The sequence below is a fragment of the Syngnathus floridae genome, chromosome 1, assembly GCF_059516105.1.
Source record: "Syngnathus floridae isolate MCC-2025c chromosome 1, RoL_Sflo_1.0, whole genome shotgun sequence".
Classification (NCBI taxonomy): domain Eukaryota; kingdom Metazoa; phylum Chordata; class Actinopteri; order Syngnathiformes; family Syngnathidae; genus Syngnathus; species Syngnathus floridae.
Genome location: NC_142413.1, coordinates 13,264,885 through 13,281,835, shown reverse-complemented (window position 1 = coordinate 13,281,835; position 16,951 = coordinate 13,264,885). Strand labels below are relative to the sequence as shown.

At 41.5% G+C, this 16,951-nt stretch overlaps 1 protein-coding gene across 2 annotated transcripts in view; it reads left to right on the top strand.

Annotated features, from left to right (window-relative positions):
- efnb1 (ephrin-B1) overlaps window positions 1–16,951 on the top strand; it is a 62,104-nt gene that overhangs the window by 31,450 nt on the left and 13,703 nt on the right. The window lies entirely within an intron of this gene.

Below are 16,951 nucleotides of genomic sequence, written 5' to 3'. Positions count from 1 at the left end.
AAACCCATCCTGCTGCATTTAAAACCTCAAAATAGCTTGAGGCAAAAAGAAGAGGAGACATTTTAAGACAGCTGGAAAGATTAATGCTTGGGGATGTGATTGCAAAGAGTAAATGTTAGAGAAGAGCATCATTGGCCTTATGGTGAAACACTGCGGTTTGTTCCTGAATAAGAACATATAAGCGTGATGAAACAATGGCAGCTTATGCTCTTTTTAACACATGCAAATGGATGTTTCCTCTTCCAGTTCATATGTCTGAGGTTGTTTGCTCTGTGCTTTGCTAACAACACATATTCTTTTTTTTCATGGGCCAATGGCTAAGCTAAAATCATAGCCTTCTGTCAGATACCCCCCCCCCCCCCAAAAAAAAAAAAAAAAAATCAGCGGTTTCTGTTTTCCAAGGCGCGTTCTGAAACGACTTTGTTTTCCAACAGCCGCTCTGTTGCACCCTCACGGCTCCTGCCAAGAAGTCCTCCTCCCGGAGCTGGAACCTGAGCTTGTTTTCTCAATCTCATTGGAGAAATATGGATTTATAATTATGGACGTTATTAGTTTTAATGCCTTATCCTTTTCTGAGGAAAACCGCTGCCTGCTCGCCGTTGCCGCAAATGAGCGGTGGTGTGAACATTACTGCAGAAAGCCAATTTTTTGGGGGAGGAAAGCAAGAGGAAAGAGTCTCAGTGATGAAATTGAATCTGCTCTGAGCAAAGCAAACAAACATGAATCACAAGGCGGTGATAGAGATTGCTGTGGTTCTCCGACGGATAAATAGGGAATATAAATACTGTTGTGCGGGCCAGGGCTGAGCCTGTTTCTCTGAATTCAGCTCAATGGCAAAATGTCCATGTTCCATTCCAGCCTGACCACAGGCGCACAAATGCAGCAACAGGAGGAGACAAACGTGTGCGTGCAAACACAGGAATAAATATCCTCAAAGCCACATCAGCAAATTCAAATCTCTATAAACTCATAACCTCACACTCACATGCAAATAGAAATCCGGAAAAGAAAACAGCAAACCGCATACACTCATTCTCCTGCCTACCTTGACTAGCAACTGCTGTGCACATGTGTTGATAGGCATTCAAACCACGACAGGATATTTTCACTCCGATTTTGGGTGTGAATGCTGGTGACCACAGTTTGTCCACGTTGATGGATGGATACTGAAAATAGCGTCATCAAATAAGTATGCGCTATATAATTCAGCCTCTGATGGCATGATTTGATTCTAATCCAAACCCGCTAGTCCGATTTTGTTCCCTCATTGTCTTCCTTTTCTTTTTTTCCTGCAACATAATCTTGCTCAACTCTCTCCAGCCTTTCGCTCTTTAGATCCTCCCTACCTCTCCTCTTCTGCCGCGCACTGACAGATCCTTCAGGAAATTGTTTCGAATCTGCCAGACATTTTTGTGTTGTAGCTGTTTATTTGTATTGGGAGGCTCAGGGGCTCCAGGGGCCCCGAGAAGCCGTCGCTCCCTCCTGTATTGGAAGCGAGGTTAAGCTCCCAAACTCTTTAACCGCCCTGCGCCGAAAACGCTGATCCTCGATCAGCATGGCTTTATCGTGTAACCGATACCGGGGATGAGGTGAGAGGAGCACCAGGGAGGACGTAATCAGTGTGTGTTTGCGCACCAGCTACAGGCTTGATGTGTATTAGGATGTAATCAGCATTTTCTCAAATCGTCTGACTGGACTTTTGATAACTACTAAACAAAGGAAAGAAGAATCTTTTTCTTTCCGTCTCCGTGTCACAGAATGACCTTATAGAGCAGGGGTGTTCAAACTACGGCCCGCGGGCCGCAATTGATAGTTTTTTTTAATTGGCCAGTTTTAGTTGGCCTGCAGTAAATTCTATTAGTAGAATAGAATATGGCCCACACTTCAGCTTTTGCCTGAGTGTATTGTATTGTATTTTTAATTTCAACACCAGGGGAATCTACTGTTTAACAACCACTGTTGTCAAGGCAACTGCTCGACCAATGAGGACAAAAGTAGACAAAGAAGAAATTTACCGTCCCCAAGATACTCAACATGGCAGAACCAAAGAATCCAAAGTTAGAAAGCGAGTGAAGATAGTTTTAGACACGTTGGTAGAGTGAATATTTCTCCAAAGAAAAGGCTACAATGGCCAGCTTCGTGGTTGCTCAACTCATTGCAAGAAATGGCAAGCCTTTTTCAGACAGAGACCTCATACAAAACTGCCTCGTTAAAGTCGGTGAAATAATGTGCCCGGAAAAGATGCGGGACTTCAAAAACGTCAGTGCCGTTCCCAATTAAAGTGAGCAAAAGATATATTCCACAGTACCCAATCTCGAAAAGTTCGTAAGTATAGGCATTCGTAAGTAGAGGTACCACTGTAGATTGCGCATTGATTTTTGGCACGATTGCCATCGGATTATCACTGTAGCTAGATAGCCCGATTTACATACCCAGCGCAGCTGATGCTGACCAGAATCATTTAATAAAATTATATACACTTCTGTTTTTAAGTCCAGTTCAGTCATCAGTCAAAAATCTGATGCTGCTGTTCTGAGAATGAGCTACCAAAGCTTTTTATGAATAAATCAATAAAGATCCATTCATGGAAAGCAGTGATGAATGCAGTGTTGCCTTTAATTTTTTTCAACAATATAAAATATTTAACAACTTTTAATTGATTTTTTTTCAACTTTAATACACTAAAGTTAAGGCTATATACCGAGTAAGTGGTCCTCCCACTCCCATTTGTTTCTGCATGTGGCCCTCTTTGAAAGGGTTTGGACACCCCTGTTATAGAGCTTCACTGAAGTTAGTCAGCTGTGGGCACAACATCACAAATGACATCACTACATTTGGATAAGAGCTTGTGTGGGTATTAGAGACCCTCTGAATTGTGTTCAATTGTGTTCACTTTGTGTATGCTAGCAGGTAGCTGCCCCCTTGGCTTTAGGTACGGCATTGAATGCACATGCTCGGTGATAGGGACAATTGTAAGCCCCACCACCACCACCATACACACCATGTTTTTTTCCCCTCTTGGGCTTTTATTTTCTCTTCCTTACAATACTTGAAATCTTCCAAGTGCTGTCACTTCTAGTTGATTCCATTGGATTTTATTCTTAAAGCACCAAGTCACAGTAGCAATTATCTCTTGTCATACAGCACAGGATTAGGTGCACCTTATATAATTAAAGAGACCCTTTGAATGAGCATTTGGCCACAATGGTGAAAGAGAAAATCTCCTCTAGCACAGAAAAAAACCCTAGACAGTAAGAATTGATCAACTAAATATATATACGTTGATGTTACAGATTCTATTTTTGGCATACTACTAAAATTAATAATATTTTCTTTTAATTATTGAACATTGAAAAATCACTAAATTCTACACACTGTCCCTTTAAAGAAAGCGAACAGCCAAGCATTCATGCGAATCAATCAAGAATTTGACCTTATTTTTTTTTTTTTTATCTTATTTCTCCCTGAATCAGAATTCGTCAGACATTTTGGACAATTGTAAGCTTCCATATTGTCAGGCACATTCCAATACCTCGGAGCAAGGAAACTGGAAACATGCTGCCAAGGAGAGAAAAAGTATAGATTTTCTCAGTTTTATTATGCTTTCTACTTTTTTTCAGTTCCACAAGCCACATACTAATTAATAACGGGTTATCGAAAAGTATAATTTGATGTCACAATACATCTATGAAATAATGATTTCTTTCACTCCTATTTTCTTTCATTTTCACTTATTTTTGGCCAGGTAGCCCAATATTTTTGTACCTCCCTGGGTCTGTTTCACATCCTCAATGTGTGATGGCCTGCAGTGTGTTGTTGTTTACTTATTTCTGTGCCATCCTTGACGTGTGTTATTGCGGCGAGGACGGCCCGACCCGCTTGTCATAATTCAGCCTGAAAAGGTCAGTGACGATGAAGCACCCTTCTCCTCGATGCATGAACAGACACAGTCTTGGAGCAGTGCACGCACATGAGTCATACGCACGCACACACACACACACACACACACACACGCACACACACACACACAGACACACACACACGCACACACACATTCTGAAATCCCAGTACATTTGCATAAATGCACACACAACTGCATTTTTTTACACACATAAGCGCTTGTGGCGAGTGTGGATATTTTGTCTTTGTCTCTTTGTTAATGTGTTCCAGCTCCTTGGCTCTTTATTTTTTCATTCAGGAGTGGGGGGTGGCGGGTGTCTTACTGCTGGGGTATTGCTCACAGATGAGCTCTTTGGCACGATAGATTTTTGGAGCCTTGTGGCCTTTGACATGCCACTACTATCTCCCATCACATTCCGATCCATCCCACTGCTCCTTTTATCAGCACAATTGGCTGATTTGTGGCTCGTGGACCTTTCCATTGGAGGAGGGTGACTTCTTTTTGGAGTCCAGAGTCCTAACCCACCTTTTATTTGAAAGACAACTAAAACCGGACAAAAGATGAAGAGGATCAGTTTTATCATCGGGTGGGATTTACTGAGTGAACCAGCGTTCACCTCATGTGATTATCAGTGCAAATGAGGCCCAAAGCGCAAAACTTCAGTTAGCCTCCTGCTGGGAACAAGCTCACCAGGAGACCCTTTGTCTGCATGTATCTGTTGATTACATAACCAGACAATAGAGCATGGCTCACAAATGTGGTGTTTTGTTCTAGCAGAAAACAACAATTAAAGCTTTTAAGACGAGGTTTTTAATAAAAAAAATATAGCTTTTTATTCTTTGTCTTTTTGATTTATTTATTAGCCTTTATTCAAATGGGTGATCTAAAAACATAACAAACGAGGTGATGAAATTAACACGTACAATGACACGTTCCAGGGAAAGAATGCGCTAATGAGGAATTCAAAAGCAGACAGGGGACACATTCTTTAATGAAATCAACATTTCCACCTCCAATAGCTTTTCATAGCTCACATACCACAATTGCATACAGTAGAGGTGTCAGCCTCCTGCCATAAGCGCCTGTAATGAAAGGTTGTCATAAGGAAAAGAAGGGGTTTCCATTCGACGGGAAGGCATCGTAAAAGATGAAGGCCTGGATTTATTCATGCCGCAATAAGAGCCTGTCGCCTGCAGCTTGTCATCTCATCCTCCTCTCACTGATCTGCGCGCTAAAAAAGACGATAAACATCTGTATCGTCATATAAATCAATGATTCCTCTCCGAATACTTGGTCTAAAGCATCTCAGGTCTCTGAATGTTTAAAATCCATGACTCAGTTTTCCTCCTCCTTTATTCTTCTTCAGACCCGAGCTGGCATGCTTTTGTCGCCTTAAAGTGAGAGAATCTAAGGAGGAAAAATCATTCTTGAGTGAAATTGCGAACTCCTAATACATGGCGAAGGGTCACTTTGGATTTATTTTACTAGGTGTGCTAATATCACCATGTAAAATGGAGCACTTCACTTCACTGTAGCAGCTTTGTAATAAAAGGAGGGCATATGCTCACTTGAAAAGCAGCACTTGACGACCAAAATGTTCCTTTGACATACAAAAGTGCTCCAGCTAAAGAGTGTGTGACATGGAAGTGTCAAGAGACTGCATTGTCTTTGTCTTTAATAATCCCCATGCTGAATTTGCTGTGTCAAGGCTTTCTGTTTTGATTGTTTTGGAAATATTTACTGCAGCCGCTACGAGTTATTTCATTTCATTACAAGACTCTTTCAGTTTTCCCTCTGTGGTACTTTCCTTTGGTCATCAATTTTCTCCACACATGTGTTTTTATGCTTAATAGAGAATGAAAATATAATTATATGCTCAATTTAATCGTGTTCGCCATTTTGTTTGAAGCAATGGTGGGAGGGCTTATCAAAATGTTCAGTAATGCGCCAGTGCTGATGACAAGCCAGTGGTGTCAATTGAACTGTTGAAAGAATAACACTTCCCCTTCTGCTTTCTGTTGTAAAGAATACATTGGACATACATATACATATGATTATTGGGTCACTAACCCCCCCCCCCCCACACACACACACACTCACATACACACACAGGATAAAGCATTGTGTATTTACTAATGGCTAGACACGCTCAATAAACAAGCCCTGTGCATATACTAATTGAGACCAAGATAAACAGTTACCAGCAAAACTCATATGAACAATATTAACATTTTGCTTTTGAGTGTGTGGGTGGGGGGGTTGGATGACATCTCTCCCCCTGACCCAGTTTTTCCTCTGCTCATTTCTCTGAACACGCAACATTTCCAGTGCCATTAGTTAAGCCATGTCACCATCTGAGAAGGGAGTTTAGAGGCAAGTACGTGCACTGGCTGTATTTTTGTCTTCTAGTGCTTGTGTGGGTTGTGTGCTGCACTTAGGGTAGTATGTTTGTTCACCTGCGTGTTTTATGTATTCAAGGGCCACCAGGATTCCACCAGGGCTGAACCATTTAGAGAAAAGCAAAAAGATGGCCATGTTAATAGTAAGCATAAAAAAAAACTAATGCTATGATATATATTGAGGGGATCCCGATCTTCTAGGCAATTTGGCGGCAGCATGATTCTGATTTCCTATTAACAACTATGCCAAAGACATTACCTTTTGATGATACTCCGCATTCCTGACATGACTCACTAATGTATCATTCAGCATCCTTCGTGGCTGGCAGTGCGCATTACTGTCAGACATTTGCGTAGCACTATGTTCCAACTGGCCTACCAACTATCTTAAATGTTTTTTTTGTCTGGAGCAGGCACACTTTGTATAATAAATAAATAATGCCATTTTAGCTGTTCATTTACGTATTGTCCATTTTTTATACTGCTAGTGCATCTAGCCGTGATGCTAAACTTTATAGTCCAGCAACAAAGCCTTGGTCAAGATGGGCAAGCAGTATTCATTGCATTTTGGCAACTTTTGTATTGACCTGGCATATCAGTGTTGTCAGTCATTTTTGCAGGTGCAGATCTGCACTTGAAACCTGGAAAGTACATAGAAAACACATGACTCAAAATATTACTGCAAGCCTCAAAGCCCTGTTCTAGGCTGCATATGATGTGGATAAAAATGCTGAGGTTTTCGGAAGCTCGAGCTCAGTCGGACTGAAAAGTGCCATTAGGGACAATTAGCTACTCTGTCATTAGGGAGGCTTGCGTAGGCTCCTGCCAATAGATTATATTATTGCTGAAATAGCTAGAAAAGGTGAATTGTGAAATGTTCCGTGCAACACGGCCATGATGGGCTTACATATCACATTCAGGGTGATGATGATATTATGAGTGAACATTTCAGCAGCTGTCATGCTCTTGCATTAATATTATGCACAAGCGTTAATGAATCTACACAGCCTCCTGCGGGACTTTCTATTTTACTGTGCCAATCGACCATCATCAAAATTCCACTATCCTCACTCCCCTTGGCGCATTCCTGTCAGATTATATGGGTATCCGCTCCGAGGCATGCATGCACATTTTGAGCAGGTCTCATTCCGTGCATAGTTGTGTGCGCGTGTATGTGTAGAGGTGGCAGACGCACAGGGGAAAGCTGGAGGATGCGATGTGCTCCAAGATGAGTGTGTCCACATCTGTCATGTTGGAGTGGGCTCAGTCTGCTCCTGTTTGAGACAGATGACTTATTCTGCTCCCTGTGGTCGTCTTGTTATTCAGCATCCTTTATCTCTGACTGATCTGACAGGCGACCTGCGTCGCATGCACATATTTTATTTCCTCATATCCGTGCATATGGAAACTTCCGATGCGATATTTCCTGTGCGCCGTGCTGGCGCTTGCAGGACAATGCTGTCTTCAGGTGTTTGTGTCACGGATGCTTTGTGCAATGAATGAGAGCAAGGGGGTTTTGCGGCATGCTGAGTTGGGAAATGGAGAGTGGAGAGTGCAGTGGTGTTAAAGCTCTTCCCTGCTGGATTCAGCACAAGGTGACACAAAGACACCCGCAGCTAAATGATGCAGAGTCTCTCTGTCTGCTGGCTGATTCCTCTATTCAGACCAGCGCAACACACACACACACACACACAGATACACTCTCAGACACGTTGGGAGGTGCTGACAGGCCCTCCGTAGAGGTTAAAAAGCTTTTATGGGCAGTCCTGAAGAACCAACTTGATAAGACTGGCACTGAAAGTCCTTAGCTACAAGACCAAACCATTACCAAGAAAAAGAAGATGGGCATATACTCAAAGGTGTCGCCACGCATCATGAAGAGGCCTGTCCAAGCATGCGCACACGCCCTAACATACCGATGCAGAACGCAATCACAACCAAATATAGCGACGAGCAAACACAACCCAGAGAGGAGAGTAAGAAAATTGGTTAGTGTGAAAGAATCAAGTTGGCAGACATTTGTTTTGCACGCGTGCACGCACACTTGCGCACGTACACCCACACGCGCACGTATGCTCCCTCTGCCTCACAGACAGAGAGATCACCTCCCACTTGGTTTTCGCTCCAAACTAAGCTCACCTCCTCACTTCATCACCTCCTTTCAAATTTCCCTCACCGCCATATGCATGCACGCACATGGCAAGCCCACCTCCGCCTTGTGCACGCGCATACATGCAATCACACAAGCGCACTTCAGACAGATCAAGTCTCACTCCTCCCTGACTTGCACACTCTGGTGTGCTTAAAAAAAGGAATCACCAGCTTCCTCTCCTCTGCTGATGATTCTCACCCAGCGCTCCTCTTTCAATCTATCTCCTCTGCCAACACCCCCATCACCACACACCCCTTCCTCCCTCCCTCCCTCCCTCCCTCACCCTTCCACAGCCCCTCCACCCACCCCGCACAAGCCCATAGTGCTCTCTGCTGGGAGGATTTAGAGGTACGCTGTAATTTCGGTGCCGGAGGAGCTCTTAAGTCCCTCCTGATCTTCTGGCTACACAAGCAGCCAGCCTGCGGTGTTTGTCTGGGTGTGTGGATTTGTGCGTGTGCATGCATGCATGGGTACATTATACTTGCTTTTAATGTCTTCTGTACATTTTTGGTAGCTATTTTAAGTGAACGTTTTTCCGTGTGGGACTGCGAGTTTATGCACTTTAATTTGTGTGTTCATAAGCATGAGCGCAAGAGTCTAATCAGGTGACCCCAGAAAAGGTGTGCCCCTTCAGGCTGTAGTTTGCAAGCAACAGTTGTGCTTTCTATGCCCTAGTCTGCAGTATGTTTTTTTTCCAACCTACTGCCAGGATTCATTATGGAAAAGAAACACCATAATGAAGTACAAATCCGGCTGCGCATTCCTAATTCATCAGCGCTGATATGAAAAGTCAAATGTATTTTTCTCGCGCTGCAGCAAAACATGTCTCGAATGCTATCCTAGAAGAGACGGCGAGCAAGAGGCTCTAGGTTGATTGCATATCTCCATTTCTATTTCTAGGACAAAGAAATGGAGGTCTGATAGTCTGGGACATCTATTTAGCTCCATTTCATTCAGGCGTAATCAGGATTTGGCCCAGGCCTAATACTCAGGATTAGAAAGGGTTCAAAGTGCAAACATCCACATTCTTTATATTCCAGTCTGCTATTCCACTCAACATGTCATGTCATGTGTGTATGCGTGCAATCGTGCGTGTACGTGCGAGCATGTGTGTGTGTGCGTGTGTGTGTGTATGTGTGTGTGTATACATGCTTGTATGCATGTCAGGGCTGCAGAGAGGAGGGTTATCTCTGGAATCATGCCCATAAACCCAATCTAACCCTCTCTGTGCTCATTCATGAGTGAAATATTTGTGCAAATAGCCTCTTTCCCCCCTCCTCCGCTCCTCTTATGCTTTGTGAGCGTAAATAAAAATGAGATGGAAATATGGCAGGTATGAGAAGTGGCCATTTCTGTTGTGATGCAGTGTTTAATGCACAATCCACACTCCTGAGTGCTGCCTGCTTTGCTCGAAATGGCCAATGTTTTGCTTTTATGCTAAGTGTGGGTTATCAGATTGTGTGTTTTTTTTTCCAGTCCCCCTCGCAAATATTGACATTATAATGGGCGGTTGCTGTGACTATGAGGTGCCTGCTCAGCTCGCCCAAGTGTAAGTCTGAATGCTGTGCAGAGCGTTAGTGGTGCTGATGGGAGGGAAAAGGGGAGCACTGTGTGAAAGGTAGCCAATGAATGTCACCCCTCATCCACTTTCTCATTAAACAACCTGTTCTCTGTCTGTCACATGGGCTGTCTCTATCCTCTCATTCTGTGCTTTGGGCAGATGCCGCACACACAGGCTCACAAAAGTAGATGTATACACCACACACAAGTACCCACACAGACAGCCGACTGCGCTGTATGGAAGCGAGCCCCTTGGGCTGGACAGGAATAATAAGCAGCAGATGATTCATGATGGAGATAGGGAATGTATTCAGCAGGACCACCTGAGTGACCTCATTTAGCAGACCTGAGAATAAATATAGAGGGGTGCATCACACTCTGGCCTTAGCTGGTGTCGTTTGGGTTGGTCAGCGCATCATCTCTTATACGTCACTCGCTCTTCTGCTTGGATCACCCCACCCTCCCCACCAGGAATACCTAGAGAGGGATTCTGTGCATTTGTGTTGTGATTCATATACACTACTGTGCCAAATAGGGCTGGACAATGTGACAAATAAATACTATATCCTGATAAAAGTCATTTTTATCAGGTGATATCAATACACAATAAACATTATTTTTAATAATTCCTGTTTTTTTTTTTATCCAACATTTTACTGAATGCATTTTCTCGATTGATCAAGTGTCTGTCGTGATACATATTGATTTTGAACTATTATCGCTAGCCTTAAGAAATCATCTGATTTGGCATTGGCAAAACTAAAATTACAAACATTGACACAATTTGACAATGTGTTGATTGCTGTAAATTTATTTTTAAATTCAAAAGAAAATTATTACAATTATTTTTTTTCCTCCTGTTTGAGTGGAATGTCAGTGTTACTGCTGTGCAAGCAAGATATGACTTTTGCACAATATGGTGCAATTTCTGAATTGCTAGCAAGGTTTGAATGTATCCTCACTTCATTCCCTGCTTGCACTTCATTCTCTGCCCAAAGAAACATCCCTTGCTCACTGCAACTACATTGCTAGCATGTCTTATTCATGATGGTGTATTACCAGACACGAAATGTCCCTGGTTAGATTTTTGATTAAACCAAAAATATAATATAATATCATTTTACCCAAAGTCCCATTGCGGCCGTTCTCGGACTCTAGCGGTATGTATTTTTATCATTGAGTTGAATGAGAGAGCTGACCATCTCTTTCTTTTTAGCTTTTGTTGCTGACCAGAGTTAAATACTCCCAAAAATGTTCAAAGGACTCCCTGACGAGAGTCTGTGTGTGTCCTGTGAGTAGGGCTATTTAATTATTTATTCATTATTATTATTATTTATCTCAATAATTTTTCCAGAAAGTATGAAAATGCCAAAGTGGCTGCACTCTTCAAAAAAGGTAATAAGAAAGATTTTTTTTTTATTACAGACCCATATCTATTACCACAGCTATCAAAAACCTTGGAAAAATGTATAAGATTGGATTGAATACATTTATAGACAAGTATAAATTTTTTAGTAACAGCCAGTATAGATTTCTCTGGAATCACTCTACTACTAGTACAGTATAAATGGAATTGACTGAAGAAATTGCTACATCCATGGATTAAAAACAACAACAAAAGAACACAGTTTAGTCAGTGTTTTTGTTGATCTTCAAAAAGTATTTGATACCCCAGACTATGGCATATTATTTAATACATTTTATAAATACGGTGTAAGAGGCGTTGCTCGCCAATGGGTTAAGAGTCATTTAAAAGACAGAAGGCACTTTGTTGAAATTAACAACAAAATAAATACCATAACTTGTGAGGTACCGCAAATATCCATCCTGGGATCCAGTACTTTTGCTTTTTATGTCAGTGATATTGTAACTGTGTACAGTTTGTAAAAATGCATCTTATTTGCGGATATCAATATTTTACACTGGAAAAAAATATAAATGACATACTATGAATCATAGATGATGTGTTCAAAAAAATGTGAAGTGGTTCAATGATAATGGATTATCCCTAAATATTAGCAAAGCCAAATGTATGATTTTTAGTTGTAGGTTTTTAGCCATACAGGCAACATGTAGTGCGCAGAGAACAGAGATTAAAAGGACAACTGAAATCAAATTTCTAGTTGTCATGATGACAAACATTTAACTTGAAAAATTCATATAGAACATGTTAAATCTAAGATGCCTCAAACTTTTGCTGTAATACACAAGGTAAGAAAAATCACTTAATGCTTTGTTTTGGTCGTACAATCCAGTGATTGTTCCATATCTGCGGTTCGCTTGAGCAACTGACTGACAACATTCCACCGTCGCGCCTTTGTGACAAGTTTGAAAATAATAATTACAATTAAGTTGGAGAGATAAAACGGGTCCAGAGAAGGATGTATATGCCATTTTTTTTTTTCAAAACAGCAAACACTACCTTTAAGGTTAAACACTAGTCAGTTTGATAGGCTTGGCAACTGCTTTGTTTGTATTGGGACATTTTTGCCCATTTAAAATAAAGAAAATACTGTATAAATAATCATCTCCATTATTATTGTTATTTTTTTTAATGTGTAAACCATTGTTCACTTCAAGCAAAACTTACACTTCTTCACCAAGTACAATGACACATGGTAAGGCAGTTTGAATAATCCGAAACGTTAACATATATTGTTCTTCTTTTATTCTTCTCAATTCCTAACATGAAAAAGTATTTTTTTGGTCTATTCAAAAGACACAAAAATTAATCAAAAGCAAAATAGGCGCAAAGGTAATGCTTTGATATTTACTGATCTGAGATCTCACTCGATATGCGAAGTCTGGAAACACATTCCAAATGTACGACCTCAGGGGCGTTTGACTTTAGAAGTTTCGCTGTACTTATTATGAATGTCGACACAAAGTAATGTGTGCATCTGTAGCATTGGAACGGAAAGCTTTGTTCAAAGCCAGCTTTTTCTCCCGTTAGGCTGTGTCTTGGCTCCAACATGTGACTTTAGATATTTCCCATCATGGACGTTTGGCACCTGGTTTCTCTTATGACTTCAGCAGCTGTAGATCTTTTGTTCTCCCACCAGTCACTCTGCGGCCAAGCATCCACACCCACAAAGAAAGCTTTAAATCATACTTCCATAAACAGCTTTGGAACTGACTGCTTTATTTTAAAGAGGAACATTTCTTCATGCAATGACCACCTCTCTCTCTATTCTGGGCCGGCCGGCCGGCCGCTGATGTTAATCCATTTTTCTCCGTCGTTAAATCATTAACAGAAGGCTGTGAGTTTCTTTGTTCTTCTTTTTATCCCCCTGTGTCTTTATCTCAGTGGAGACTCAGGAAGACCCAATTCCCCACTTTCCTCTTTCCAAAACACGACATGACCGACGAACTGGTAATATCTGGAAATCCCGATTTGGATTAACATCAGTGTGCAAGGATGAAATGAAAGAGCGGAAGAGGGTTAGATGGGGAAGGGAAAAATAGAGTGAGAGGAAGAGGAGATGGAGTGACTGAGAGGCTTTCAGATTAAATGAAAAGCTGACAGCGTGTCCTTGTGTAGTCAGGTTGGGATGTTTGAGAGCTGCGGCTGGCAATCATCTTTTCCTGGGTGAACTCGTGACATGATTTGATGTAAATACTCAGATATGTGACAAGTTGTAACGACAAACACAATATTTAACAGTTGGTGAGTTTTTTTGTGTAAGTGTGTAAAGTGCAAGCATGCACCTCATGTGTTCAACAGTTGTTGCTGTCGCCTGCTACTATCTTGAATAATACTCAAACGTGGGATTCACAAGGAAGAATACACAAGGAAATGTGGTTATGTTTGGACACAGTTAATCAGATTATTATTTCCGCCGGCACGACTAAAGCATGGAATTATTTGACGTTTAAAATGGCCCGAACACAAACAACATATAAAGTCATCATCTCTTCATAAATCCGGCCTGCCTCCAGCTGTTGGCTCAAACAGAAGCCTCAAAGGGCAAAGCTATCATTGTGCCACATCGGTAATGCTGGAACCTGTTCAGCCAGCCTGAAGGAATAGTTCATTTAGATGACAGATGCAAGTTAACGCTGGGAAGATTTGCTCTCCCTGAGTGGATATAAAATTCAGAGCATGACGCTCAACTCTTAGTGTGATTATTCAAGTGCCTCTGAGCACATTCTTCAAAGAGCTAATTCTTTTGGTTAACTTGGCTCCGGAAATGTAAAAACTCTGAAGATGGTAAATTGGTTGGAAAATGGATGACTAAGGTGCAGAATGTATAAGACATTACGACAGTGGAGCGGCTCTGCTTGTCCTGACATGCTCTTAGCGTGGCCTTAGAACTAATGTTATCCCCCAACCACCCACCCCGTCCACAATAAAAAAAATAAAATCAATAAATTAAGCAAGCAATGACTGAATGAGTAACCTCGATTTGACTTTTTCCTTTCTTTTTTTCTATAGCTAGGAAACATTCCTTTTTGGCCCTGGAACAGGTATAAAAGTCACTTTTTTCAAGGAGTGCAGTTCTGGTTTATTTTAATACCATGCAGGTTGAATTAGTAAACGGCAATTAAGTACATTTTTTAGAGCACTAGCACCGGCATTAACTTGTGTTGTGGTTCAGTTAGCATTGGCCTTTTCTTTTTTTTTTTTTTTTTTTTATAGCAGCACCAAAAGCAGCAGCCAAAGCAATCGATTGGAATGTGTTTGTATCAAAACTTAGAATTTGAGACATCAAGAAGCATTTCCAAAGTGTAACCTCACCAGCCTAAAACAGGTTGTATCTATTAGTTTGATTGTCCGCCACCGGGATTTAGATAATAGAAAAATAACAGATAATGGGAAACACACCACAGTATCAGTTTGTTTGAATTGAACCAAACTTAACATAGACCAAGATGGGCTGTCACTTGTATAGCGTTTTTCTACCTTTGGTAGTCAAAGCGCTTCACACTGCTCCCTCATTCACTTACTGATGTCATGGTCACAATGGCTGGGAATCGAACCCCCAAACTCTGGGTCTACCACTGAGTCACGCCGCCCTGAGGATATTCAAACTGTGCAAATTCCTCTTGCTCGCATAATCCTCAGTATTATTTTCCTCCCAGCTTTTTTCTTTTACAATCCATTATTTCTTGATGAGTTTCTAAAGCCTGCCTGCTGTCTACAAGCTAGAATTTGCTTGTGACGTGGCATTATTGCATTAATTTGCACAAATTACCACATACTCTAGCCACGCTAATAACCAAATTTTGTGGCTCTATTCATAATTTAGAGACTGAGTTATGATCTGATACGTAGCACAATATTATTGCATCATATTATTTTATTGTCCTCTATTTTGCCAGACTCTGAAGCTAAAACTCATCCGGGCCAACAAAAAGTCAACATTAATTATATTTAGAACTGACAGGACACAGATCAACCGGATTAGTCTTTTGAGAGCAGCACAGGCCCATTTTAAGCCTATTTGAAACAGCACAAGTTAAATTGCTTGTAGATGCAATGATTCATGTGGAAGCAGTGCTTGGACCCAGCCCACAGCTTTTCTACAGCTTAGGCGTCAATGTTCCCGGAAGCCACAGCATCCCTGTTTACCCAAAACCTAGTGGATGTTTGGTCATTTTTCTCCCTTTTCAAGTCCTGCTGTTTTCTCAGGGTCTGTTACACTATTTATGAGATGCTATAGGGACGACAGGGCTGCTCCCGGAGAGCCCCGAAGACTCAAAGGCGCACTGTGGTTCAGCCTGGAGCCTAGCACAGATGCCAGTACGTTCTCCGAGCCCGTCACGTTGTAATGGGTCTCTCACGTTCCGTTAAGGCTTTCTACGGATGAATCATGAACACCAGGCAGCTTTGGTGCCCGTTTGTGGCCAGGCCAGAGTCGCATCAAGCTTAACTGCCGGGCCCGGCTCCAGAGTTTACATCAGCGAGGGCGGACACGTACTGCCGCTCAATAAATGTTTGATACCACCTTCAAATTGTGTTACACCCCTATTACGTACTGTCAAGTTGAGATGCGTGCCCCCCATTTTTCACTTTTGACAATTTAAACATCTTGCCACTACAATCACAACTTGTTACATTTGCCCATCACGTCCCCTTGTGTTGCCTCAAAACCATCCCATTTTGTCCACAGTGGCTTAAAAATGTAGTTTCGATACAGTATAGCTTTAGCTTCTCTTTGTAGCCGCGCTCCCACAAAGCAATACAGCTATTTTTATAATTGCTATGTGAATAATGTGATGTCATACCAGGGCATTCAATTGGAAGAAAATGAATGTGAAAATGAACAAAAGTTACAGCAGTGGAGGAAATCCAGCATTTTGGGTTCTAACTTTCTTGTGAATTCAGAGAATTCATTTTCTGTGAATAGTAATGTTTCTGTTGATTTCCTCTTTATATTTTATATTTAATACAGATCAGTCCTATACCAATAAACTTCTCTCCTAATCCTTTTAGTGCTGTTTTTGGTGTAATCTCCTCAGTGTGTGTCTGCTTAATTTCCTGTTCCTGTCTGCCTTCGGTCCAGTGTCAGGGCACAGTTATCCCCTAATTGGAGCACCATGAACTGTGTCAAACATCAGTTGGCCACACATGTGATACAAACATAAAAACGATTTAGACTGAGCTAAGATTTTTATTTTACTTGTGACTTTAGAATGAATGTCACTTTTAAGATTTTTAACATGCCGTTTGGTGAGAAATTTTTAAAACCACTTCAGACCTCCTACTGTCTGAAGCATACCTATAGGTTGTGCAGCCTTCTAATTGGGTTGTACCCCATTTTTCTCATAAAATCCCTGTTGATGCCTGTGGTGGTTCGACATGCTTTCGGTAAAAGGGAAGAAGTCGAGCTAGGTGAAGGCTGAAAAAGTAGCCGTTTCAAGGGAAGGGAGTATGTTTAAACAACAGACAAAACGGAGATGGAGATCAGTCGGGAAATTCCAGACGGAGAGCTTCCA